Source organism: Anser anser, assembly GCF_964211835.1.
Source record: "Anser anser genome assembly, chromosome: 8".
NCBI lineage: Eukaryota > Metazoa > Chordata > Aves > Anseriformes > Anatidae > Anser > Anser anser.
Window position 1 is genome coordinate 5,201,413 of NC_139728.1, and position 14,015 is coordinate 5,215,427.

At 39.1% G+C, this 14,015-nt stretch overlaps 1 protein-coding gene and 1 long non-coding RNA gene across 4 annotated transcripts in view; both read right to left on the bottom strand.

The window, feature by feature from the left end:
* Positions 1-14,015, bottom strand: part of VAV3 (vav guanine nucleotide exchange factor 3) — a 174,941-nt gene that overhangs the window by 106,445 nt on the left and 54,481 nt on the right. The gene's annotated exons all lie outside the window — the stretch shown is intronic.
* LOC310903464 overlaps positions 7-14,015 on the bottom strand; it is a 31,009-nt gene continuing 17,000 nt past the window's right edge. Inside the window, exons 2-3 of the long non-coding RNA XR_014587563.1 lie at positions 12,465-12,584; positions 7-11,080 (exon numbers count right to left, since the gene is read on the bottom strand). This is a non-coding gene — a long non-coding RNA (uncharacterized lncRNA). The remainder of the gene's footprint in view (positions 11,081-12,464; positions 12,585-14,015) is intronic.

The following is a 14,015-nucleotide window of genomic DNA, read 5'->3' on the forward strand; positions in this document are numbered from 1 at the left end:
AAAAAAAAAAAGAAGAAAAACTGTGATTAGTTCTAAGAATGAAAGCATTAAAAAAATCCTATTTTGATCACAGCAAATGATACAGGTAGACACGAATTCTGGCCATGCCACATACTGAGTGCTGACTTGCACAAATTTCCTATGATGTGGTCTTCAGCTCTTGTGTATTGATGGAAGTGATGGGAGCACAAAGAAAGCACAGGGAAATTTCTTATTTACAAGTTTCAGCACAAGTTAAAAACAATTAAGGCAGACTTAAAACCAGGTCATGTGGTAGTTTTAAGTTGGACCTGGATACAATTGTAACCAGATTTTCTTACAGACTGCTCTGAAGGTTTTTATCTACAGAAAAGTTTTCACTAGAACTTTTCCAAACGCTGACCAGAAGAGGGAGCCAAATGACAAATGAAAGCGCCTTTTTCAGAACTTGCTTGCAAAGTAAAGGTAATCTTTATTAGACAAATAGGAAAACAAGCTACGAATTTGAGCTCATAAGCTTTTTTTAATTTTAGGCAATAGCATCAGTCTAGGAGATCCCATTCTAAAAAAAGTACTTCACATAAGGACCCAAGGTTATACACAATAGAAGGAGAACATTAGGGTGGGTAGAGAATATTTGGTCACGTACAAGTAGAGATTTTGTTGTCAGCTGCAGTACAAGAACCAACTAGTACTCTACCTAGCACGTCCTCTATGTCACAAATGATTTCCTCTTTTTTTGAGCAGTTTCAGATTGGCCAATCTTATTTGCGCGAGAGAAAAAAAAAAAAAAAGCCAAAATGACACCCAGTAGCAATTTCCATACTTGCAACAACAAGGTTCCCTGAACTTCCCAGGAGTTTCAGGATGGGTCTTTACAACTTAAAATTCTTAAACTGAAGTAAAATTTCCTGAGAAAGTTTGTACCAGTAGGATTAAAATTCAGGCATAGCAATGATTGTTCCATGGAAATTGTGAATAAAGTTTACAATTAAAATTGTTTATTTTTGAAGTTCTAATTACAAGACCAGACTGATTATAAAGCTCACAGAGTTAAAAGTACATCTCTCAGAGGAAGGACAATGAGATGTTCACACAGGAAAATGACAAAGTAAAACCACAGAAAAGAATCGCAAACTACAGAGCCTTTTAAATTGAAGTAGAAATGCTTCCAAAGTGAATCAAGTTTCATTTGTTAAAAAACAATTTCAAAAGTGAAATAGGTTATACTTCCCCAGTTGCATAAATGTTTGGGGTTCATTTAAGCTATTGTAAAAGTTTACACTATGGAAAACCTGGTTTTGTTTAATAGAAAAGGCACAAAATATTGAATACAATCTGCCATGTACATAATTAAAGGTTCAGGCATGGTAATTCCCCTAAAAAACTAAATATTGCAATACAAACTAGACAAAAGTTTTCAAAATTAAAAATAAAGTGAATAAAAACCTTAAAATTATTTTACATTAGTCAAAAGGTCAGAAAGGAAAAAGATTTTTAAAATATCTTGCTTATTTAAAACCAGGTGAGTTCTGGTTTATATACAAAGGAACAACCTGCCTCCACAAATCTGACAATCTCAGCACTGACCCGGGCAAGGAATGCTGAGTTGTACGAGAAAGGCTCTACGGGAAGTTCACTGGAAATTCAATAGCTGACAAGGTGATCCCTCCTGACAGATGGGTGAATATTGACTGGCAAAATAACAGGAAAAGAGGTTTAATGATTATTGAAAAAGAGAGAGGCAAGTCTGGTGAACTAAATATCCCTTTCCTGTTTCAACGTGTTATTTCTCAGCACACGCAACATCAAACTACTACACCCACGCAAACCCTTTTCCTTAAAGGGATTCTCGCTTATCTAGCGTAATCACTCCGAAGTATGGCTTACTCTTTATAACTAGTTATGGTTGTTTGAAGAACATAGAATGAAAATCTGGACAAAAATATGAATTTTATTAAGATAACTAGCAAATGGTATTCCCAAATTTACTGCCAAATTGTATTTTGCAGCTATTAATAGAACAGAAACAAAAACAAGTGTTAGAAATTGTGAGGAAAAGACTTTCAGGAACCGATGTAAAATCTCCCTTAAGAAAAAAACACAAAGCTGAAGAAGCCAGAAAAGTGTTTAAAGGAACATGCTGAAAAGGAACCATAACGAGAGAAAATGGAAGGCAACCAGTAATTTTCACTGCTTCGGGAATAGAGAGGGTCTGGCATTCCATGAAGAGAAAACTAAGTGACAGAAAGCCAAAAAGCAGATTTCTATCAAAATCTGAACAATGGATAACCCATTAACAAGAAAATGGCCATCACTGCAACAGCTGTCACTATCTCAGCAGAAATATTGTGTTCTGCAGAAGTAGGTGATGAAGAGTGGTCACGCTAGCATCACAAAAGAAAACACTGGGCAGAGACTGCTGTTCTTCTATCTGAAAACAATTAAGAACCAAAGACCATTAACCACACAATGTTTTTAAAGTTAAAATACCTGAAAACGGATGCAACTTCTACAAAATACAATTTGATGCTTGCTCATTGAACACTCCTATTAAAGCACAACTTAAAACTTCACTGTCTGGAAACATAATGGGTTCTACTCGAGGATTTTGTTGTTGCTGGGTTTTGTTTGTGTGGGGGTTTTGTTTTAAAAGAATTCTTAGAAAATGTCAGGATACACACCACACTTGTACAAATATATGAAACCAACGCTTCTGGTCATACTAGAATTGATTCACCATCACATGTGTAAATTTTTTTGCTCCAACATTTTGTAGGGGCAGAGAAAGATTTTCTACTTCTCCCACATGAAATCTCAGTTGTTTCTAATGCACTGCAGACATTCTTCAGACTTAGCTTACTTCTGACTCCATAGGGAAGGTCTGAGTTATGGACTGGCTAAGTTGTCAGAAACACGATCCGAATTTTGAAAGAAGTTCATCAAAATAATCAAACTATCCCCAGTAAAATGTCTCGTTTTCAACAAACTGACCGAGAAAAAGACAGGAGTTTTCTGAACAGCTCTAGTTTCATGCCCAATACAACTGGTATGAGGGAACCTATAATATAGAGCCATTCTGAACTCCAAAATTACAGTGCACATGAATGTCCATAACATTCAATTTAAAAAAAAAAAAAAGGCACAAGAAAAGCATTTTTTGCCTTGCTCTTTTGCACTCAGAGGAGCTTTACCCATTTTATCCATTTAACCCTAGATGTATTCCCAATTCTCTCCCACAGCAAGGACTCAAACGTATCACTCAGATGCTTCTGCACCTCTGAATGAGGCTAAACTGGATCCTAGTTTCAAGCGCAAAATTAGCGCTCCTTGCTCGTACAAAATCCAGAACAAAGTTTCTATGGCTGGGACTACTCTACAACAAATAACTGTACAAAGGGCTGCACGGCCTGTCCACACACAATGTGACCAGGAACAGGCACTGAAAATTAGACGCTGAGTAAGGATTCACATTTACGCTCTTGGAAGCTATGACACATTAAAAATAAAAGCTTTATATTCCAAAACATCCTGCAACTACTACATCCATTCATGTAGTCAAAATAGAAGGCTCACTAACTCTTGACTCTCCTACAGCAAACCATAAATCTGGAGGTGTTAGCAGGAGGCACATGAGGAGATCCCCCCCGCACCCGGCTCAACATGGCCGCTTCCCACGGACCAATTCTGTCAGAGAGAGGTTGAGCAACTCTTCAGAAGTCACACCAAAGCCACGTTCACTTCAAGATGACGTGATCATCCAAGTCTGGTTCTCAGTATACAGCCAGTTTATGCAAAACATAGTGTGAAATTCAAAACTACGGCCCTGCAAGAGGAAGCGTACCTCGGCCTGCTCACCGGGGAGGGACGCTGCTCCTCAGCGTTGTTTCAGGCACAGCCAGCAACAGCCACAGCCTTGTGCGAGCCATTAAATTCATGAATTACTCCAACAACTAATTTTTTTGGCTTGATATGTTTCACTTGACTTGCTGTCATAGGTCAGGCTCTCCAGTTTATGTAAGGGCTTGCGTATCTCTTATCACAGTAATTTTGCAATTTCCTGCAGCCATGCCCTTCAGTAAATCACCTCAGGTATTCCTACACATACCTACCGCAGCAGTACACTAGAGGGACTATTTTACTTTTTTCTGTAGCCATGGCATCTCTGAATCTGAATTTACAATGGGCCTATGTATTTTGGTCGGGTCAGTTTTCCATCTTGTTTCTTAAAAAGCAGCTTAAAAATCCTGCAGTTCAAAAGCAGACAAAATACCACTTTTAGAATAAACAAAAATACATCATTTTGCAGCTTCCTGTCTCCCCAGACAGGCAATATTTCTTTGCTGCTGACAGCTGCTTTCAGTATTAGACCCATATTTCAATTTCTGATGTTTAGCTAAACTGAAAACATGAAGGGATCAACAAATGGTGATGGCAACAGTTTCAGAATTTGTGCCAATGAAACTTACAAATAACACTCACACATGGGCTGGACTGAAGCAGTTCAGTTCCCATGCATGCACTTACAAGAGGATGTGTTTTTCCAATACAAAAGTCACCACGAATATGTAACCATATTATATTTGAAGTTGTTTTGGTTCCTTTGTTTTCTCTTCAAAGTCTGTGCATCCAGTTCAGTATATGAGTGCCACACTTTGTTGACAACTCAGCCTTATTCCTTCCCATAAAGTAAATTTAGCAGATACATATAAGAAGAAATAAAGAAGTTACATTTACCAGTGAAAAATACTTCTAATACCAACCTACTTTTTGACATGCTGTTTTGAAAAATGCATGTTGGTTTCTTATCAACCAGGACTTATTTTCCTACATCAAATTTTGGGGATAGAAAAAAAAATCCCCACTTATACAGGAAAATTAATCGTTCAGAGTGTTGATCGTCTCTGGCTGCAATGTGTCCCCATTCCAGCCTCTGGGTTGGAATAGTGATCTCAAGCCATCTCACTTTAAGAAAACTTCAGAGATTAGTAACTACGTCTAACATGCCCACTATCAACTAACTTGAAATAATGCCCTCTTTACTAGTAGTTGTAACTACTCCCAGGCTCAAGTCTAACCATGAAGACAATCTCATAGCTGCATAAGACAGCTTTATGTACCTTAGGTACCACCAACTCAAAAGAGACTACAGAGCTGCTATTACTTCCTCAGAAAAGCAGGCATACCTGTAGTTGGTTATTCAGACCGTTTCTGTCAAGATTTGACCAAGTCTTAGCATCTTTCACTTTTGTACGCAATACCAGCATACTGACCCCTTGTTTCTTCAATAACCTATTCAAAGCCCGTCTCAAGGACGCTCAAGTATCTGTTGACAATGAAGGCACCTGCTCATTTGATAGGGTAACATGAAAAATACTCTGTTCTGAAACTGTACTTGAGCTTTCAACCAGTTTCCCAACAGAATTTGTCAGCAACACATAACCATGAATATGAAATGGATTAGAATCTTTTGGAAACATAAAGAAAGAGTATTCCAAAGTACAGATTCTCGAGACTTGTGCATGTAAGTATTAATTATCTTCATATATATATACACACATTTACCACAGTTAAGGGCAGATTATGAAAAACAAAAAGCTAAATCAACTACAAATGGGGGGGGGGGGGGCGTACAAACTCTGAATTACTTGGGACATGGGTAATATTCATACAAGGCCAATTCCAAGTCCATCATGTTGAGCATGCTTCAGAGCCAGTACTGCCACTCATACCCACAGGCTGAGGGGGTTTTCATCAAGCTGTTTTCACTCATGCATCACATTGTAGGGATAGAAAAAGAGCAAGAAATCTTCACTTTGCATACCTGTCACTCATGGATAAGATGAAATTGCTATACATAAATATGTTCTCAAATGACTTATATTAATAATGAAGTTTTATTATTTGCTACTCTGAGGAAAGCATCCTAAGTTTACCAGGCCCTGGACAGTCCTGGATCAATACTTCATTTGGCACTGAAGGGGGGAGCGCATATCTTACTATTTTACCGTAATCCATCATTAACTTTTGAACCAAAAGACCTCCAGGAACTGCTACATAGACATTTTCATTTAACCTGGCTGACAGATGTGAAAAACGACATGCAGCCAGACAACTCCAGGGCAATTACACACCTAACATATCTAACAAGCATATTATTCCAAGTAAAGGGTGTTAGTAAAATTGAACATTTTCTCTCCGTCTGCCTTGGTGTTTTAAGTGTTAGTACTCTGTATTGGTTCACATTAGTTTTAATTAAACCACAAGCGTCTAGCAAAGAATGAAGTCTTTTCAAAAAAGGCAGAATGAAAACATTTAAAAATGACCTAAAAGCAAACCCTTAGCTTCGCACCTCTAACAGGCCCTTAAAAATAAATAGTCAATTTCAATCTCCAGCTTTGCAAATATGCCTCTACTAAATACTGCCATAACATACAGTGAGGTGTCAAAGTTACACAGACACAAACACAGCAAAGAAAATGTACAGCCCTGGCACCCTCACCAGCATCTCATTAGGCACATCTTGGTCTACAGACATCCAGCACGCAGAAACCTAACAGCCTGGTTTTGACACAAAGCTTCACATACAGCTAAATACCGATTTCCCTCTCATTCAAATAATGAAATATAAGCTTTAGGTGTAGCAGTGAAATCTGAAGAGCACATTGAAGTCATTCATTTCCACAAAGGTGATCACCAGCCACGGGATGCCATTTCCTCACTGACATGACCTTCAGCTATCCTAGTTCTGGTGTCTCTCACTGTCTGTTCTTCCATTTCCTCTGAAATGCATCCTCTGGGAATATACCTGAGGAATCCTCCATGGTTTCCCATGCAGGCTTAGTACCAGCACAGCAGTAGTAAATAGCCCAACAATTCCAGTGAGTCACTGTAGAGAAATTTACAACCGCAAGCCAAGTTTTTTTGTGACTGACAGGAGCCCGCCAGCAACTCTGAAAAAACAGTTTGAAACCAGGTGCCAAATGCTTTTCTGCACAGGGAGCAAGGGTAGAGCGACTGCTGTAAAAGCTGTTCTTGGCAGTCACGCACGTTTCCTCTGAAAACAGCCCCAGCTGCAAGAAGAGACCTCCACAGTGCTGCTGTGCTGGTCGGGGAAAGCATGGTGGGCTTAGGTTCAGACCTCCTCCTTCCCTCCTAGGCAGGGGATGCTATGTGCAGTGCATTGCCTTGGGGAAGTCTCGTCTTGCATCAGTTTTCTCCACTGTGTCTCCAGTGTCTTCATAGATAACGAAGTAACAGGAAAGTATTTCTCCAGACTGAATAAAAGAAATAGCCAAGAAAAAAGAAATCCTCCTGGGTGTTGTCTCCTCCTGTTTGTAGATAAGCTAAGTACAGAGTTGCAAACTACTGGGACTTCAAACACCCTGGGGAATCAACAGCTATAGAAGATGCAACATTTTCTCCAAAGCCTTGTAAAAAGAAGAGGTAAGGCAGGCAGTTCGGCATAAGGAAGGCAAGCAGAGCCAAAGAGAGAAGTGCATCATATAAAAAAAAAAAAAAAACCCACTCTGAAAGATATGAGAGAACAGAAAACCTCATGTCTAAAAGAACAGTCCAAGGCTGGGTGTATTTTCCACTTTTAGAAAAAAAATACATAGAAAAAAATGAAGAGTTCTGTTGTGCTGTTTTTTTAACATATATTTACATATGTATTCCAAACATTTATATCTAGTTTCACTGCTGGACAGAAGCATTTCATTCCTTGCTACATTCCTTGCTCTCCTAAGAGCTCTAACTTAAACCAAGCAACACCCGATTTCATGTACTTACATTACAGATGTGAAGTATCCATAGCACTTCTCTCTAGGATGGTAGTTGAAATAGAAGCATAAATGTAGTTTCAAGCAATATCAAAGGACAGGTCAAACCCCACGCTAACCAATCCCTTCTTGCATGTCTTTGGCTCAATGAACGTTTTTAACATTTCATCCCTTTTGCAGGGAGCAATACCTCAGACCACTCCAACTGCTGAATGGGAGCAGTGGGACTGGCAGATGGATGCAGCACACACGACTCCTGAACATTACTTAAAATAAAAGGGAGAAGAAAAACTGAGTGTTCTCCGGGAATTCATAAGACACAATGTCATATTATTAGGAATATAATGAGCAAGTCTTTAATAACTAGTATCCAATTACGGACAAATCTATAGCCATTAAACAAGAGTTGTGCTTAAAAGCCCACTTTCAAGTTCAGTCTATGATGAAGCTATAGTTCCTAGTCCAAAAGCATGAAAGCTTCCCTAGACAGTTCTGCTCTTACGAGGAACTGAGAAAATCCAAATTGCACAAGCAGCATATTCCTCCTCAGCTCTTGGGTCGGTTTGTCCAGAAAGTCCAGACACTAACCAAAGACAGCAGTGGGGGAAGGGAGCCCCAGCAGCTGCTTCCTGCCTGCAGCTTGTGGTTTTGGTTCTATGAATACCTTCGAGCCCTCACCATGCTTTAAGGGGTTGGGTTTTTGTTTTGTTTTTGGTGGGTTTTTTGTTTGTTTGCTAAGATGATGTTGCCTGAAGAATGACAGTCTTCCTTCCTTCAAGCACTGCTTTAACAGCCAGAGCACTAAAACGCTGCAGCTAATAGCATGAGTGCAGACTACCGTGTAAAAGCTAGAGAATAAAGTAGGATTTTGTCCTTCTGGTGCGTTTATTATGTTTCAGGTTTTGCATAGAAGGCAAAGGAATACAAAACGATACGCCCAGGACAGTTCTGTGAAATCTGTCTGCTGTTGAATCGTTCCAGTTCCCTTCACAATCAACTTTATTAGGGTAACCAATACTTACAAACAGCATTATCAAATTATATTCGGGCTTTGATCCAATGTTCTCTCCCAGCGCTTTGTACAAACACTCTTATTGACAATATCATATTTTTTACCTTATTTTATGAGGTAACACTAAAGGACCAATTAGTTTTTTCCTACATATTAAACACTTTTTAATATAGTCCTAATTTCTTCCTTAATATAAGCATCCTTTTTTTAATCCTTAACAACTAACAGTAGGAGTTTTAAAGGCATTCCGAGTTTGAAACACAGATTTTTTTTTTTAATAAATGGATATAAATCATTGCTGTGTCTTGAAAAAAATCACATTTTTGCTACTGCCCTTGAACAGATTTCAAATGACTGTTTTGTTTTGTTTTTTTAAATTTGAAAACAACAAGCAAATTATCTAAATTGAAAACACTAGCTATGGTGTTTGCACACTTTGTATACATTTTTGGTCTGCTTCACCATGGATGATCGATATTAGCATTAAAATGTTCTAGAAAGAAACAAGTGTTTTCATATTCATTATTGATTGCACCTCAAACAAATGCTACTTCAGGTATGCATCCTACAGTTTAATTGACATGTGGTTTCTACACTCCCACTGTATTATTTTTTATATTTTCAACCTATTCCTTGTCAACCTTGGTATCAGCAAGAAGGATATTAGGAGGAGACTGCATAAAGGAGCGTCTCTTCATCTCTTCTGCTAAAAGCAGAGGAAGATCTTTCGCTTCCTGTCTTGAGTGAAGTGCGCACCGCCACACTTCTCCCTTTCCTGAATTCACTTTAACCACTGACTACAAATTCAACTGAGATTGTTGAACGGTACCTAGTCCCACTTGAATATACTCCAGTGCACAGTCATTGATGGTAAGAGTATTTATTGGGGTAAATGCACACTCTATACACTTTCATTCTTTATTAGAAAAAAATTTCCCCCTGCTACAGTGGGCAGTGCAAAGGGAAGTGAGTTGTTCTTTTTGATACAATTATCATCACGCACCTGCGCTGTAATTTTCGAAAGCCCCCAGTTATCTTCAAGTCTTGTGCTCTGGAGATCTCTCTTCTCAACCAGAAGAGATGAGGGTCTGAATCAGTCCATAGGAAAAGCATTGCACCTGCCCTCAACACTACAAAAAGATTCAACTCACTTTTACTCTCACCTTCTTCCCATCTCATTTTAAATCATCACCTTGGATACTGGACAATACAAAATACACCCAAAGACATTCTGCAATGGGAAAGGCAATACTATCAACCCCCTTTATAGAAACTTGAAAAGAGTTGTGGTTTTCTTTTCTCCCCATTTGTCTGTTCATTTAGATAATGAGCAAAACTGCACTTAATATAGTGAAAGAAAATACAAACCAAGATTTACATTCTCGAGCTTGTACCTCATTCTCCTTTACCTTAATCTGTACTCTGAAAATTACAAATTGAGTGAGAGAAACTAGAAACTAATTTTACTTACTACTGCTTCATTTCTCTCATTTTGTTCCCTTGAACAGGCAGCAGCTTGTCAGTTGTAGCGTTATTCATGTATACATACATTCCCCTCTTACATTGCAGTAAGAGTACTGCAACACAAAATGCTGCTTCAGAACTGCTTCGCCAAGGCAAAGTGGGATTCCTCTTTATTTTCATTTCTTAAAAAATTTGGAATACATTTGCACATAACGACGACAACCTACAAAATACAACCTCTGTGCTAGTCAGCGTCTGAATGACATCGTATGCTTATTCGCGCTGACACTGTCCTTCTGCTGCCTATGGCAGAATTAAGCCAGAGAGATCTCCGAGAGCTTTCCATCAGCGAGAAGATCAGCTAGAAGACAGAACTTTCAGAAAAACAATACATTGAAGGTCAGCACATTCAAAAAATAATAATCATGTACCACATGCATCTATTTGGGTCAGTTATTTTTCCCAAGCCACCCACATATTAACACTGTAAAACACAAAAGCATTTGAACACAATAATACAAAGAACACAAAGCAAAATATATATATATATATTTGAAGACAAGAACGACAGCAGAAGATCAAAAATTTCTCATCTCTGTACCAAGCATAGTATTCACATTAGGCACTGTGCCCACATCAGCGAACAGTCAGAACCACACCTCTTAACAACTCTACATGCCTGATTCCCCACAGTATAAACTAGAATTACTTTAGGCGCTATGCTAGGACATGGTGCCATCTCTGGTTAAGGAAAACAATACTTGCTTTAAGTCTTCTTGTCATTTTCACATGGCGGGGGGGGTGCACTGTTGTTCACGGATACTGTAATACAATTCCAGCAAAGCTGTGGGGTTTTAGGCACAGGAAGAAAGGAATAAAGTGGTTTGAGTATTATTTCAAGGAATGCTTTATTCTGCCGCCCCAGTATCAGAAGACACACAGCAGCCACCATGTCTCAAACTCATCTAGGACCTGCAGCACCAGAGCTACGCTGCAGAGAGGAATCAAATTTGCTCATAATATATCTAAAAGTTAAGTCACTCATATATGACATCCTTCAGATAGGGAATTGTTCTTCAGTTTTCACTTGGCTGTATATTCACAAGTTTTTCAAGTCCATGATAGGGACCATACCATGCATCTTCGATGCTGATACTGTGATAAACAACAGCAAACCACAGATGTCTATCGCTAACCTTGTAGTTGTATTTAGCATTAAGATGTATCACAGGATTTCAGTAGCACTACTGACCTGGGAAAGTTCTGCCCTCTGCCCCGCGCCTCAGTTGACTACTGTCCTAGCCAGGCTAAACCAACTGTTTACAGCATTGGGTCAGAAATCACATCAGAGAATGGATATGGAGAGAGTGAGCAAGCCTGATTTCTTAAAACACAATTCTGAAGGGCAGATGAGCTCTTAGCTTGTTTCTCACCTCAGCCACACTGACAGGTATGCCAGCATGGCAAAGGGAAAGCAGCAAAGCAGAGGCAGTGACTTCTGACATTAATCTTGCCTATTAGAGCACAGAGGACTATAGCTCACTTCTACTCTTGTGTTTATAGGCATTTCCAAATATTTTATGTGAAATTGCACATAACGGCTGTTGTGAAAGGGAACAGGGCTGAACATATCCTGGGTTGGCAGCAGGTTATAAAGCTTCATCTAAGGTCAACTTCAGTCCTACCCCCATTCATGACAAACACGAGCAGCACCCAAGAGTTCAGTGAAGTGCTTCAAATGAATTGGGAATTTCAGTCCAATACAAAGCACCCACAGCAAGCACGGTATGCAGTGACTGCAGTGGGACTGAATAACACCACCTCAGCAGAGAAGTCTAAGAAGGAATTAATGCAAAAGTAACTGCAAGGCAAGTAGGTGCACCCAGGTAACACACCACGACTAATTTTAGAAACTATTCTCTGTCCTAGACAAGAATAAGCTAATGCAAGTGGCCATGCTTTATGGACGTAAGGGTACATCTTCTATAGTAAATGCACAAAGTCATATCTGGGTGATAAAACTGGAAAATGTATTGCAATCAATAGCCTTATTTAAGCACCCTGGATTTGTCTAGCACACAATATGAAATAAAAACCTTATGTGATAACAAGCATTTAATATTCTAATAGTAGCACTGTCAGATGTACAATGGTCTCATTGAGAGCCAATGTTAAAAGCTTAGATTTCTATGGGACAACTGCCCTGGGGAAAGAAAAATTTCAAGTACCTAAACCTTTCTTCACACCAGCAGCAACATTCAGACTTCACTACAAGCTCAGGTTGGGAGCAAACGTTTCGAAGTTATATTCTGTGTCCAGCAGCAACCTAAGTTGACTTATGCTTCTTCCTTATTCGATTTCGTGTTAAAAAAATGGAGAATAAACAACAATCAGTCAAAAGGTATGCAGGCTCATGGATGCCAAAGACAAACAGCCTCAATGCCAAGATTTCAAAGAAGCTGTTAAACATTAGCGCTTACAGTTTTACCCCATATTGATCACAATATGCTTCTTAAAATTATGTCCTTCCATACATATCCCTTTTTACTTGGCAAGCACCAATTATACCACTCACAGTCATTTCCAACAACACGAATTCCCTTGTTACACTCAGACCAAAAATAATAGCTTCAGGAATGAGACAGAATTAAAAACAGTGAAATAGAGCAATATTCAACTGAGGCAGATGTGCGAAAAGTAATCCTCAGACAACAGTCAAGTCAGAGGGTTTGGCAAGAGCTAAATTTTTGGAAAGATGAGAGATGTCAACAACAGCAAGTAAGAAAGTCAAAGGAGGGAGGGTGAGGCAAGGGAAAAGTACCAATCTCATTTAAAAAAAAGTCATGTTGCCAGCCTCTGACAGGGTTTGAGATGACAAAAATGTCACCTCAAAAACTAGAAAACAGGATAAGAAAACTGAAACCAAACCTGAAAAGCAAATGATATAAAACGAGAACAAAAATACACAGTTCCCTCAACCGTAACTTGTTTCAAAAAAAGATGCTGCATGTTTTCCACAAAAAGGGACAAAATTATCAGGATGTATGCATATCCCATGAATCTTCGTTAGCTATATTAATATTGTTAATTTCTTGCTGTAGGTCTCAGTCAAAATGGATTATTACACACATAATAGGCCAGGCTACTGCAATGCAAGTTCAATCTGTCAGTGGATGTTTGCATGCTGAGACACTTACTCTGCCCACTGCCTGTGACAGTCCCAGCGAGACTCCTCGGGCAGCCTTTGACTACTGCAGCTGACACACCAACAGAGCAGGCGAGGCTAGGGCTGCCGATGGGATCTGCTGCCTGCCCAGCTCAAGGCTCTGCTGGCTATTAGAAGCTTCACGGCAAGATTTTTCCTGTAAGGATTTCATCTGCCAAGTGAACTAACATGGATCAATTTAAAGCCATCTTGAGGTCTGTGGCACATTGTCAGACCAATTCTTTTGTATCAGCCAGGCAGCTCTGATACAACTGTACCAAGTCATAACATTGGGAAAATGCAGACCTTGCTTTTAACATTTTAGCTAACAAGACAAATTTATAGCTCAATTCCCCTCAATGTCCAGAGGTCTGCACTTGTAAACATGCATCGAAGGAAAAACAAGTCAGATACTATACCTATGGGAACAACCAAATTTCACTGTGTCAAATTGTTTTCAACATGCGTGCAAACAGCAGAGCAAGGCCTAGTGTTACTACAGTAAATTGAGTGGCTTTGTCTACTATCTATCTATTAATCAGTGTAATTTTTTCCTAACATTAGAGGAATGGAA